Below are 14,912 nucleotides of genomic sequence, written 5' to 3' on the forward strand. Positions count from 1 at the left end.
ATCTTCATGGAGAATCCAATACTATAATTATTAAGGGTGGTTGATTAGCATTGGAAATTGTAAATAAATGAGTTGTGATATAGATAGTAATGTAACGTGACTGAACAAGAATATTGAATTCAATGGACGAAAATGTAACAAGCAATCTAGTTGATGGAATCCAATTACTTTAGCCACAAAATACTAGCCTAGACATGCAAACTACAATGTACTAGTGATGTTGACGAGAAAGAAAAACGCAGAGCTCAAAACTGATGCTATGAGACTTATCCGTTTTCAATTAATCTTGCATGGCTTTGCATAACAAACTACTGAACCGACTTTCAAACTCCAATAACAGATTATTATTTTCAATCCATGTTTGAAAATACTTTTTTCAAACAGTGATTTATAGTTGATTGCTCCACAGTCGTAGATTTCCGTTCTGGAAAACAGAAAAAATGTTCCATTGATGAAACCAATCACTGTGTATCAATCATTTTTGCAGAGATATCGTTCATTTGACTGGAAACTTCAATGTGCTTGCTAAATGCAGTCATATCCTGTTCTCTCTTCTATCCTTTATCGATTCTATCATCTAGCTCGTTTCTTCTATTGCAAGTTTCCGAGAATAATTATTCAACTACTCTCTTGCCAATTACCTCAACGATGTGGAATTTTTCCAGCGATTGAATTGAAAATGAAATCCTTCATTTTTCTCTCCTCTCCAGATTCAATCACATCGTGATCGATCCATGTTGATGGAAAAACTTCAAGATATGGTTTCCAAGTGTAATAATCTGATGAGTGAAATCTTTTGAACCATTACTGAATAAAGCATTAAATGGATAAGAATTTTGAGATGGCAATTCATTCTGATGATATTGATACAGTAACTTGAGATAAACAGGATACATTTCACAATGAACGGTATTCATTACAGGGTTGAACAATAAGTTAAGTACATATTATGTACTCATATGTCGAAGAGCAATAGGTGAAGGCGTAGTCCAGAGATCGCGAACAGGTGTTCCCAGCTTTGCGTTTTATCAGAAGAATTATGTTAGCCCACAGGCAGCAATCAAATGAAGGCGTTCTAGTTGGTTTTAAATTGATGATAAGTCATAGAAAAACTAGTTGTCCACTACAAGACAGGGCTTCAGCATCAATTCAATCAAAATATATGATAGACGTCTCACACTCTCTTGTACACACTCAATTCAATTTCCAGTTTCCATACTAGTGTTCTCGCATTATCTGTCATTTTTTCTTAGAGCCCCTGCTTCCTAGTTTTCAGTTTGACCGTGGTTAGGATGTTTGCTGTCACTTCTCAGGTATTATCAAGAACGCCTGACCGTTGTCTGTCTGCGCGTAGCCAATGACAATAACGATGACGAAGTGTTCTTGCAAGAATGATTAGTATTCAATCAATCAAATTTCATTACAATCAACACAATACGATATACATGAAAGGAATCAAAACACGAAAAAATCACAATCAAAAATAAATTCTCAATGAAATACAAAAACATGCTTCATGGCGGGGTGTGCTGAAAAGAAAGAAAGGAGGAGAATACCCAGCCAACTATGGTTCCTCATGTAATAGGCAGGTAGATGGTATAAAAGTAAGGAAAGAAGGGTGGAGAGGAGAAAAAAAATGAAAGTATTGGAGGAGAAAGTAGGAAAGAGAAAAAATTGTAAGCGAGTCCACTTTCAACAAATGTAGGTATCTAAAAGAATTGGCCTTGCAAACAGCAATTTGAGCAGAAATCTCGAGATTCATACGTCGATATGGAAGAAAAAGTTACTGTAATTCCAAGTTTTATCCAGAGAAGCTCATAAAAAATATTGTTCAATAATATACCGTCACTAAACCCGAGTGTCTCGCCGAGTGTCGGGCGAGATCGAAAACGAGGTATTCAAGCATGTGGGGACACAGACAACACGGTTCAGTGCAGTACTAGGGGTGGTGTGTATCTGAGATAGACCTACAAACAGTGCTTGCAGGCCTTGGTTTACAAACAGTGCTTGCAGGCCTTGGTTCAGCTTCCAGTTTCAATCGATGCCAGCCATCGGTTCAGCTTTCAGTTTCAATCGTTAGCAGGTAAACATAAAAACATAGATGTCATCGTGCTGAAACGCGATCGAGATCTAACCGTTCTGTACACTTCCATGCTTTACAATGTGTTTATCTGGAGATGCGAACATACTTATGCGCCAAAAACACGCGCATTTCACTCATCTTCAGCTGATCATATTCTACTCTACTGTTTCTGTAGAATTATTACAGACATGATGAGCATAGCGTCAGCTGATGAACAGTCAAATGCGCGTATTTGTAGCACATTAATATGTACGCACCTTATTTACATGTAGGTTGATCGCGAGCGAGACCTAAGCTGGAAGCTGAATATCGACCTGATCGTTCTTCTCTCAGCCTTACACGTTTCAATGGCTGTGTGTCCCAGACTTTGAGTCAATTGATCAGTAGACGATATTTATAAGTTTCTCACAGTACAATACCCATCCATCTCGTGAAATGTTCTATTGTCGTTCATTCTTTCAGGAAAGGATACCAAAGATATTTCATCCTTCTCCTGAAATTGAGATGCTCACTTAATAACATGTAATATTTTCAATTTGCAGCATGTAAACGTCATGCTTGGTCTAAAATAATGCATGATTCATCCCAAGGGGGCCACACATAGATCTCAACACTTCGATTGAAACCAGTAACTTTTACACGATAAAACCACTGAAAAGCAAAATTTCCTGTAAAATCGTATCCTACAAACAGTATTGGTGTACGCCAACTTGGGAACTTATTTTCCTGGAATCTCCATACGAAATTAACTTTGGGTTATCGAGTAGGTGGTGCAATATTTCACACCTACACTCAAATTTCAAACGAAAATCGACCAGTACTCGAACAATATTCTCACTCACGCTGTTCTAGCAGTCTAGTCTTACTATAGTGTTACAGATTACAGTAATGTAATGTAACACACTAATGTAACACCTACATAGACTCATCTCCATTACTACACTACTCTACAGACTACACTAGTGTAGCACCTACATTAACCTCCACACTAACACTAAACTGGGCGTTACGACGTTGCAAGTTAATTACAGCGTAGAAATCGAGCATTAATGACCTTCTAAGCAACGTAGAGCCAACTGCTTCTTAATTATTCTTATTGGCTTTGTTCAGCCATGTGTGGCCAAAGTAATTGAACGTTTGGCTCACGGCTTCTAATTGGGTTCGATGAACTCCATCAACGCATGTCCGAGCTCAGCTCTACTCTGACTATTCAAAAGTCGATTGATCACTTATGACTGAACTTTATCCATTCATACAATAAGTACATCATCAAAATGATAGGGAAAGTGAAAATAAGGCAACCTTGTGCTATTCCTCTGCCAAATTTGATCGATGTTACCCATAGTCCGAAATAGGTTAAGTCTTGCAATAGCTTATTAAAAACGTCGTTGAAATGGCTGGATATGCAAACGTCTATTTCTATGTTTGATCTCAAATGGATGATGGTATCCCATAATTGCTCAAGGTTGATTATGAGTTCAATATAAAAGACAAGCCTATTATTCAAGAATCTCATTCAACCAATACTTACACATGATATTGATTCATTCAGATCAAGAGGAGTGAGCACCTATTCTCATCAGTCTTTTATAGCTTTGTGATCGTGGATTTCAACCCCATTGTCAGTGTCATGATCATTTCATTCATTTACTCACGTACAAGCTGAAGCTTGAATTCTAGAATATCCACTAGAAAAATTGATGATTGAAATGAATAAGGAACTCAATTGCGCGCTATGACAAGCTTGTTCTGAGCTTGATTGCTACAAGTTATGAACTGAATTATGCTACGAACTCAAAGCCCATGACAAGCTACTTACCTATAATCTTGATTGCTACTATTATTGTTATAAGACATCATGCTACTCTATTGCTACTATGTTGGATGCTTCTTGATTGATACTATCATTGCTTCAAGATTTAAATTGTGGCAATCTACTATTATAGTCAAGAAACTGAAAATACTATGCATGAGCATGATTAGCATTGAAGTAGCCGACTCACTGACACTATTTTGTTATCATTGTTGAAGAAGACTGGGTTTATACGTTGTTGGAAGAAACAGTATCAGAGAGCTAATCTCTGAATAACTCATACTTCAATAATTCCCGTGATACACTTCCACTTCTTGTGACGTTTGCCATTGTTATTTTTATTCCCCCCAGAGCGATCAAAATTTATGAATCCTTACAATAAATATAGGCTTGTTTATACGTATAATAGTTTGCCAGTATCAGTAACAACAAATAGAGAGTTGGGCGATTAAATATGGATAATTCGAAATAGCAGTTGATACCCACTCATTCTCAAACAAAACAAACATTTTTTTCCACTGGTGCATATCTCAAATGCTGCACGTTTTTATGATTATAGAGGAAAAATTGTCCCGAAATTGATCACGTACGGAAAATGAAATTTTTTTAATGACTTATGCTAGAAACACAGCAATTACGAGAAGGAAACCACAATACTTATCCATCGTTTCCTCCACGGCACATGAGGCAAGGTTATCTCTTACACGGCAATCTGTCATCAACATTTCACAACTTCTACAGGAGTGATTGGACAAAACGGGCACTTTGTTGGAGACTAAGCTATTTTCGAAGACTACTTGATAAATTTTTCCTCTCCTATCAATAGAATGACAACATTCAAATGGCAAAAGCAGGTACACTGTACCACAGATAAAAAATTCCAAGTTTCGTTAGAAAAATTACTTTTGACTGCTGCTATTTCAAATGTCTCATGCTTCATTGCTCAACCCTGCGCTTATTGAAATCGAAAACTTGTTGTTTTTGCAACATACATTTGAAACCATATCTCTGCTCTCATCGGCTGCCAAGGTTTTCCAGGTGTAAGGGGATGAGAGACAGTGTGTGAGAGTGGGAGGAGGTTCAGTAAAAAGGGGTTAACTAACCAGCAGACCACATCATCATCATCGGAGACTGCAGTCTTATCTCGGCCATTGGCGGCTGTATGAGCAATGTTGCGAGCATTTCCAGATGAGCAAACATCCCCAGCTCCAGGAGGATCCAACTGGTCGAGAAGTCTAGCTCCGGCAAAATTTCTGCTACACCGTCCTGCTCACCATCATTCCCCTCCCTACACTAAAGCGCTGCCTCTATTAATCAACGTGATTAATGAAGGCGTAGTCTTATTTTTATTTCTGCCGCTGGCGTCTAAAAATTCTCGGATCACTTTCTTCTTCAAATCGGTTGTTGCCTCAAATTTCTTACAGCCTTCCCTTCCTCCACCCAACCATTACTCACTCCATCAAGGCTGTTGCATACAATCCGGAAAAGTTCACTCTACCACCGCTTGTTGGGGATGAGGGGGAAGTTTTGTATGTAAGTTGCTCTTGATTGGGAACACTGGGCGCTGGAAAGATAATAGAACAGAGTTAGTGAAATGCACTTCAACATTGGTTGAATAGGACAGAAGGTTACTACTATTCATACAGAATGTTGACATCTCAAATTAAACAATACAGCTATTCAGAGTTTCTCTGCAATTGTCAGCATTGATTGAATGAGGGACGATTATGTGATGGAATGTTAAGGAATGCTGACAGTTCGAAGTTGATCTAAACATGTGATACTCTAGCCATATCGTACTCTGCGGGAGAACTAGATCCATAATACACTGACAGATTATGTTACAGTTACACTATAGAGAAAACATGACATAATACAGGCAGAGAGTGAAGAATGTAGATTCTATTCACTCCACATTAGTATATAACATTTTATAGTCATTGACTGCAGGTAACCGAAAATAGCAGTAAATTGTTTTTAAAGGTATATTAATATATATATATTTTTGAATTTTTCACAATACAACCATATCTCCTTTCTTATATTATGTGAATTGTCTCATCTGGATTGAGGATTGTATGGAATAAAATCAATATCATGGAATTCAATTGTCAAAACGATTGAATCAATTCAATTTAAATTTATGGAGATTCATATTGGAATCCCACTCCAATATTTATGATATGGGAGTGGATTCCTCGACCAGAACATGTGAAATGAGCCACAATTAATTCTATACTGATTGCTTTGAATGTACTCTTATGTATTGTCACGATATCCTTCTTTTTAAGGAACTAAAATTGATAAATAAATTATAGGAAATCAAATTATAGAAAATAGAAATATTTCTATCATGAGAAGCTGTTGTAAACCAATACAAGACCTAGCTAACATAACTACTGCTATTATCTCACCTTATATTTATAATGTTTCACTATGTATCTTTTCTTGTATGTCATTTATATATAATAATAAATTTATTGTGCACTCTTTTCCATATTAAATTATTGTTGTGAATAGGAACTATTAGAAAACTAACCTCATTTAGTGAACATGTTTTTAAAATATGTCAAAGGGGCACAGCCTCATAAATTATTTACCTGTCAATAAGACGAGAAGAATGTTCTTTATTTTTCATATTTGAATTTATAAAATATCTTGAAGATGTCGAATTTGAAAATATTGAAAGACAACATGCAATAAAATAAATAAATTAAAGTAGTGTCTACTCACCGGTATATAGTAGTTGAATTATTGTTATAAGCAGACAATCACCTGTCAAGCGCCTATCTTTGTACCGTTATTATCAAAATTAGCCTCCCTTACTATTGCTTTATTTTCTTTCGTAGACTTAAAATTTATTTATTGTAATTATTTTTTATTTCCTCGCACTTCACATCACTGTATCACATTGCTTGTGCCAATGTTATCGTAGGTCAGTGATTCTTGTAATCACCACGTGAATTTGATGTCTGATAAGGGAGAAGCTAGCTTCATACGGTATGTTCTAGTGATAAGAGGTTCGACTTTTGTTTGTATTAAAAAATATCCCGGTTTCAAGTTTATGTAAATTGCTGATTTTGAATCACTACATCTGGGAACTACTTTCTTTATTTGCAAACGTCATTGTGACGAAAGCCATTTTGAATTAATTCAACGTATCAGAAGCCCAGATTTGATTATTCAAGGGTGTATGAACTGAAGTATCTTGAAAAATAACCACTTCCGAGATGATCATCTAGCGGTAGACAACCATGGTTGAATGTTCCCCGTTTAATTGTTTTAAATGTTAAAGTAAATGTCTCAAATAATTGTAAATCAGCACCAAATACCGTCTCTTATATATTTCTTGATTAATTATGGAGTGAAGTGAAATATAAAAAATTAAAACGTCACCGAACTTAGCCGCCGACACTCTGCCTGTGCCACAACGTGTGCGATCCATATCCGAGGTCCAGTCAATATTCATCCGAAGACATCGAGTGAGTAATTTCATTTCATCATTTTGTATTGGGCCCAATGCACAGTGCAGTGCATCGATAAAATATAACAAAGTGCTAACGACGAATTATTTGAAACTGAGAGTCTCCGACAATACATGAAATTTGTATTAATTGTAATCTCATCTCTTGCTTTCCACGCCAGCCCCCTGAGTCTCAGTCGCTCAAGGCTGGTAATTAATTTATTTTTAAAATATTATCAAATCTCTCCAATTCAATATCTGGACTTTGTTCAATCAAATATCCTGCTAAAAACTTTAAATATAGTAGCTCTTCAAATTATCATCACAGTGTTGAATGTGTTGCACACATTAGACTGTGATTCTTAGTATAAAGTGTGGATTTTTTGTGCGCATTATATTCGCAGTTTATTATCAACTTATAGCAATTCATTTTATCCCGTGTTTGGCAAACTCACAAGGTATAGTTATAAGACGAGCAAAGGTCTCCCTGAATTATATTCTTGGCTGTGGGAGTCAGCCGGAAGTGTTGAGCTGATTGATATATTCGCAAACGCCACGTTACACCACATTCCATCATTTGTGATTGGATATTATCTTTATATATTTTTTGAGTTCTATGAAGACGGTGTAATCGAGTTGAAAGGAGAGAATAACTACCTCCCAGACCGATTACTCCGGACTCATTCCACTCTTTCTTTGTATTGGCCATCCTGCTCCCGGGCGGAGGTGAACCTCAAACAACGTGGAGACCATTACAAGAGGTAACCCCCAAGGAAGCCCATTACAGTATTTGATCCACGAAAGAAATAATCAGTGGAAGAGATTTGACAGTTTTAAACCTTTAGTCGAGTGAAATGATAAGTTGTAAGCGATAGGCTCTGCCAAGAATTCCAGAATAGGTATGAGATCTATGGATACCAATCAACGAATTCCGAATCTCAATTTGGAATTTAATCTCAAATTGCAGCAAGCGAAAGCAAATATAACTTGATAACTGCAAATCCGTTAACTGTCCGGAAACTATAAATTTGCCAATGAATAAAGCCGAAGTACACTCTCAGTTCGAAATTCCGCAAAATTCACTACAATTAGATTAGAATTCCACAGAGTACTTCCAAAACTCCAATTATTGTTTTGAATTTTTTGAAAGTTGATTATTCCATGACTTGACCCTACAATAATTGGATACTGCCATATTTACCTCACACAGCACCGTAATGCACAGGCGCAGGTAACGCTTTTATTCAATCAAAAAAGAAATTCTGCTGTCAGAGATCGATCAATCTCTTAGTTCAACCATGATGGGACCATATCAATAAATTTGTTGACAGGAGCCGATATTTAGATGGAATGAGAAGAACTGGCAACAAAAAATGGGAAGTAATATTCGTAGCCTACCACACTAATAAAGCACTAATCTCTACATCCATCATTCAGAGTGTAAACACACAAATTCATTTTAATCTCCTCCACTTTGTGATCACACTAATTCAAGCCACCAGGCCAACAGGTGTGTTATGCTGACTCGACAATATTTATGGACAAGCTTTAAAAATGCGGTGACATCGATGATGCCATCTCTGTCCCCGATAAGCCAAAGCGCAACTTCGACGCGATGAGTTTTATCTCCGCTGGGAAATTCGGCTAATTCCGAAACCCAACTAGCTATGCTGGCGGCTATCACTCTAATCGCTCCTTTGCATAGTGACATTCGTCGACATGTCATTATGATTCGAAATTAAAGGGAAGTGCGAACAAAGAAACATTGTCAAGTGATTCAAATTCCAATAGGTCAGACAATTTTCGAGACAAATGCTTCAAATTGTGAAAACAAACAACTTGAAATTGTCAACTTGACTGACCTATTGATTTTTTAGAGAAACTGATTCTGTTCGTTTCCATTATCAATATTAGTGAACAAAAAGCTCGAACACCGTATAGGCTATGATATCAGTTCTGGATGTAGTCAATTTTTATAATTGGCCGTTAGATACACTCTCTCGATGAGATAGGCTATGACAATGGTCAAGACAAGACAGGCATTAAACAACAACAAATAAATATTCTTTATTCCAGAATAGGAGAGTGACAATGAAGGATACGTCATGCAATATAAAAAACAGCAATTACAAGAATAAGAAATTCAACTACAAAGGAAAGTGGAAATTGGATTAAAAAAAAAAGCCTGAAGAGATTAAGTTTGAATTCACGGAAATGAATGAAAAAATAAATAGGGATTATTAATCTCAAGAAAAATCAACTCGTAGAAATAATAACTACCTCTAAATACTGAAACTATGTAATAATTACAAATGAAAACATGATTCAACTATCTTATCATGTGCAGAAATTTTTTTTTTTTCAAAATTATAACTTCTCCTAGATAATTTTTTATCAGAGTGTTGGATTAACTTGTGATTCTCACGGTATTGGAGTAGCTTTATGATGTAATTCAGCACATTACGTAATTAAATTCCAATATTTCCTCTATTGTTATTCAACATTTTCCTCGAGTACATAGAATTGTTGCAGACGCTAAATCATAATAAAAAATCAGTTGAACTTCCATTCTATTGCTGAGTCTTCTACTTTGCTTGAGGGAATTTTCCTGTCTTCTGTCATTGTTACTTGTATTCCTTTCTCGTTCTATTGAGGGAAATTATTGTCGTCCCCACCTTGTACTTGGGAGATTGGTAATTTTTTATTGGCTTCATTGCTAAGCCTGCTACCTATTTTGAGCCTGATTCGGTCGACTTGGAGATCTGAACAAGATACCGCTTTTAGATTCTGTAGAATACATACATGTTTTCTGAGCTAAATTCTTTCTTTGTCCGAGTGGATCATGTCGTATTCACCTTGTTTTTCGTTCTCACCCGGAGACTGAAGATATTTTATTATTAGGAATCATATATCTCATCATTTTTGAAATTGCAAACTTTTCTTTAACTTATCAATGTCATAGTTTATTTCATTCTATTCTGAGCGGTTGACTGCTGCAATTCATTCATTTTAGGCTATGTGGATTAGTAACAGTCAAAAACCCATTTAAGGGTGCATAATGAATATTTTATAGTATTGTTGTATTGTCTTTATCTTGATAATTTTACTTGTATGTAACATGTGACAACATGTGTCTTTATTATTTGTTTCTCATTTGAAATATTGGTTTGTTTTTTTTCTTTGAGTATCGCTTGTTGAATTGAAATTTAGTATTTTATTGAAGGGTTAAAAGTAGGAGAGGGCCAACTGCGCCCTAACTTCGCCCTGCAAGGTAAAAATGAAGACTGTCATTCTATTTAATTTCATTCTATTCTATTCCCTCACTTCTTTATTTTTCATTCTTCTTCCACTATTCACATTTCTTCTTCTTTTTATATCTTAGTCAACTCATTTTTCTCTCTTCTTGAGCTCACTCACGCTTTCAACTTCTTTTCCACCAACGGTGTGCACATGCGAACAACACATTCACATTTTTGAAATGAAATCTTTATCTATGATGTCTCCAAGGCTATAAAGTGTTTTCAATCTCTGCTAAGCCCACTCCACCCGCCATACGACGGTTGTACTGTGCTATGCTCTGCCTGATGTGAAAAAGTTTCACAGCACGCCAAAGTTTCTGCATTGCCACACAAACTATACGTGTGTGTGTGTGTGTTAGGAGATATAGGTATACTAGTGTGTGAGGAAGGTGCTAGTCTTTATGGGCGCTATTCACAGAATAAGTTCTTGATCTTCAAATATAAATCACGACCGCAGCAGTCTCATAGCAGCCGCACAAAAGTAAACTTTCCATTCATAGTCTTGGGAGGGGGTGGTTTGGGAATTCACGGAACCCCCACCATACAATAGAATGCATGCCACTCATCACGCAACGTAGGCAAAACCTCACAGTACTAGGCAAGCTCTGATAGATGATGATTTCTGCTCCCCCTATTGCTTCCTATCCACATTCTCTATTCATCCAATCTTTCAACATCAGTTTTTTCAATAGTTACCGTATATTGATAAAATCTTAGTTTTTTCAAGCTGTAGGCCTATTTGAAATATGTCGGGTCCTTAGTGCATACTCAAAGTCTGCTTTCATAGCCAGCAGGGGTTAACATATCAATACAATATACATTGATGAACAAAGCAAATTGTTTAATAATCTAGATTATTATGAAAAATCGATGATCTCAAGATTAACTGAACTAATAATGAGGTTTCAAACAAACTTATCTTTTCATGCAATTATGGTAAACCATTATTAGTTTCTTCCATTTTTTTCTTTTTCCTTGAATTCATCCTAAATGAGTATTTCCTCATCTTAATCCTACTAAGTCTCCTCCTGGAACATGTCACGTTATTCTTTATATTTAAATAACGATTAGCCTCCTGCTTGGCATCAGTCGGTAAAGCATGAGATTTGATATAATTATATAATTAGGTCGTGGTTTTCTAATAGTATTCAGTCTTAAAGAATCTTGATAGGCCTAGGTATGGGCTTCTCCTATAACTCTTGTAATTCAATAAAAAATAAATATATATAAATATGATACTTATACAATAGTGTTGAGGAATAATAAATAAATTGCACACCATAAACGTTTCATACATATATTACACAAATAATGCAAAAAATAAATCGAGGCAAAAAATATATAAAGAGCGATAAAAAATATAACATAAAAATAGAACAATAATTGAAATCAATAAAATATCACAGGCTAAACTTTATATTCTAGATTTATGGCACGAATCATTACCATGTGCCTTTATCTTAAAATCATATGCATTCTTTTGCACGTAGCTGCGATATGCGCTTGCTAATACTTGTCGACTTGGACAATTCAATTGAAAATGTGTGCTTTAAGATCAGCTTGATAAATTAGCCACTAATAATCCAAATATATATATATTAAAATCTCTAGTACTTAGTAGATTTCTTTATATCGAATATATATTTTTTATCTCAGGGTGCAAGATTCGGCACCTGACGGAATAGGTAGAGCCATTCATCTAGTGAATTAGAGCTATAATAAACTATCGCAAATTATATTGCAAAAATTAAATATCATATGCATATGTTTTAATAGCCTAGATTTTGTACTTCTTTGAGTTAATAGAAATTTCTGAAATATTGATCTATCTTTTTCTTTCAATAAAATACCTTAAATACTAAATTTTACTTGCGCAAGTATTACTCTTATTAATTTCTTAATTTATGATAAAAAACCCTTTCGACGAGCTAGCTTTGATTATTAGATTAATTCGAAGCACTAGGGCGCCCATCACTAATTCAAATTTATCACTCACGTGTCGAAAATCTTCTTGTAAGCCGCCGATGTCGATCCAACTCCATGTGGTCCGGGAATATGGTAGCCGGAATCGTCTCTTCCAAGGGGTTATAAATTTAATTAAAAATGAAAATGACTTCTGCTTCACAATAGCATCACGAAGTCTTTTAAGAAATTTAATAATTTAATTTAACTTTAACTTTTACAAAATCATTATCAAGGTACTATGCTCTAAAATATTTGGGGTCCTCTCCTGGTGGCATTTGGTTGGCGAGTGCTGGTTCTCCTTTCTCAATTTTACAAATCTTATTTCCGACTTTCAAATTAACATCAAATTTGAATATCTTAGTCCTCCGCCATTTAGGGTCAAATAGATCTTACAAAAAATATCAAAATATTGCTTAGATTGTACGATTAATAATTTCTTTGCTTTCGAGCCATATCGATAACATAGACTATACAACAATTCAACATAGATTCCGAACATTTATAGAAATATATATAAATATTTTTGAATTGGCCTACAATTGCCGCCTATTAACTGCCGTTTTACTATTGGTGCATGCAAATTTTATTCGGTATTCATGCGCCTGGTACCTCTTATTTCCTGAATACATTAAATTATTTTTATTTGGTTTATTTGTTATGCTCTTTACATGCTAGCTAATATTCTATACATTAATATTAATTCCATGCTACCTAATAATTAGCCACGTGAACAGGTGTTTTTTCCCATTGCACACTATTTGATTGCAATAGAGCTCTGCCAAGGGGTTTTGGTCAGATTCTACGTTTCTCGATTTGATCGATCTCTAGGTCACCGATCCGTGAATACATGTACCTAACCTCAATCTTCAAAATATTTTACATAATAATCTATTTATTAGCAACAAAATTCCTTCAAATCCTTTTTAGGTTTTTGTACCATTTAGCCAGAACAAGCTGATGCTATCTAATCTTAGTTATTATCTATTTGGCGATATTAGCCAGTTACTTTATTTTCAGACCTATTACTATTTCGGTTAGGGATTTTTATCTACCCAAATTCGATACTTTACACGCGCCCCTGGGTTTGAATTCAAAATATTTGAGAATCACAATGTTTTTAATGAAAACCCACCCTTCAATTCATCGATATATACTATACTTTATTTATAAATTATACTCTCATACTTCTATCACAGTTCGCAGACATATTTGCTGCATCTCCTTTATACCTCTATCAAATACAATAACAAATTCTCCTCCTCAACACACATAAAATATCATAAATATAATCTTCTAAACACACTCCTCCTGATAACACTTAAAACATAATATTTTTAAATTCGCCGCTTGCAGGGCCGCCAACCTAACTACACACATTTCATGATTCTCACAATCGATTCCTTTCAGACAATAATTTCGATTCACAAACTTCTGGGCTTATATCTTATAGTATTTCTTAGGTCTTAATATAAATAATTTTCTATACATCAGGTACAATACTTTTCTTTTGCTAATGGCTCTTTGGTTTTTTGGTAGCTTGCATTCACTTTAGGTTTTTTCAGGTAACAAACGTGGCATAATTAAAAGTAATAAATATAAAACATATAAATAAATATACCGACATTAATAAATATAATAAATAACAATAATAAATAACAATTTTGGGGTAACCATACTTTTTCATAATCATATGTTTGCAGGCATTACATATTTGATTCAGGTGGCCTTGCCCAGCTGGTCACTGGCTCTACAGAATTTGCTGTCGAATTTCATAATTAACCTAACTGCTGCATTTTTTCTCTTTAAAGGTAATTTACAAATTTTAAATATACTATCCCCGCTTGTGTCCTTTTTTAGTGGATGTAGCTAATTTAATTACATATTTAAAAATTGTTCTTTTTCTTATTGCAGGCTTCTAACGGCTGGAAGGAATTAAAACACTGGATTGTTGCCATGCGGTCCTATGCCAAGATTAAATTTATTAAGGAAGGTTAGTAATTGGCTTGATAGTGGTGTTTTCTTTGATTGCTTATCATATTATTTCAAATTTGACGATATTGCATGTAAAAATCCCGTGGTTTACTTGCATCTTCTTGCATTCTGTTTGTAGATGTTGTAGGCTGGTGAGGTTATCTGTTGTCCAGTTGTTGATTGTTGAGGCAGTCCTAATTGATAATTTTTTCATCATAAATTTAAAGCCCTTGTATCTTGTGTATTCTTTTAATCCATTCTTTTTCCAATCAATCTGTACTCTTAATGCATCTGCATCCTGCCTTTCATGCTCATTTA

This window comes from Nilaparvata lugens, chromosome 2 (genome assembly GCF_014356525.2).
Source record: "Nilaparvata lugens isolate BPH chromosome 2, ASM1435652v1, whole genome shotgun sequence".
In the NCBI taxonomy this organism is placed as follows: Eukaryota; Metazoa; Arthropoda; class Insecta; order Hemiptera; family Delphacidae; genus Nilaparvata; species Nilaparvata lugens.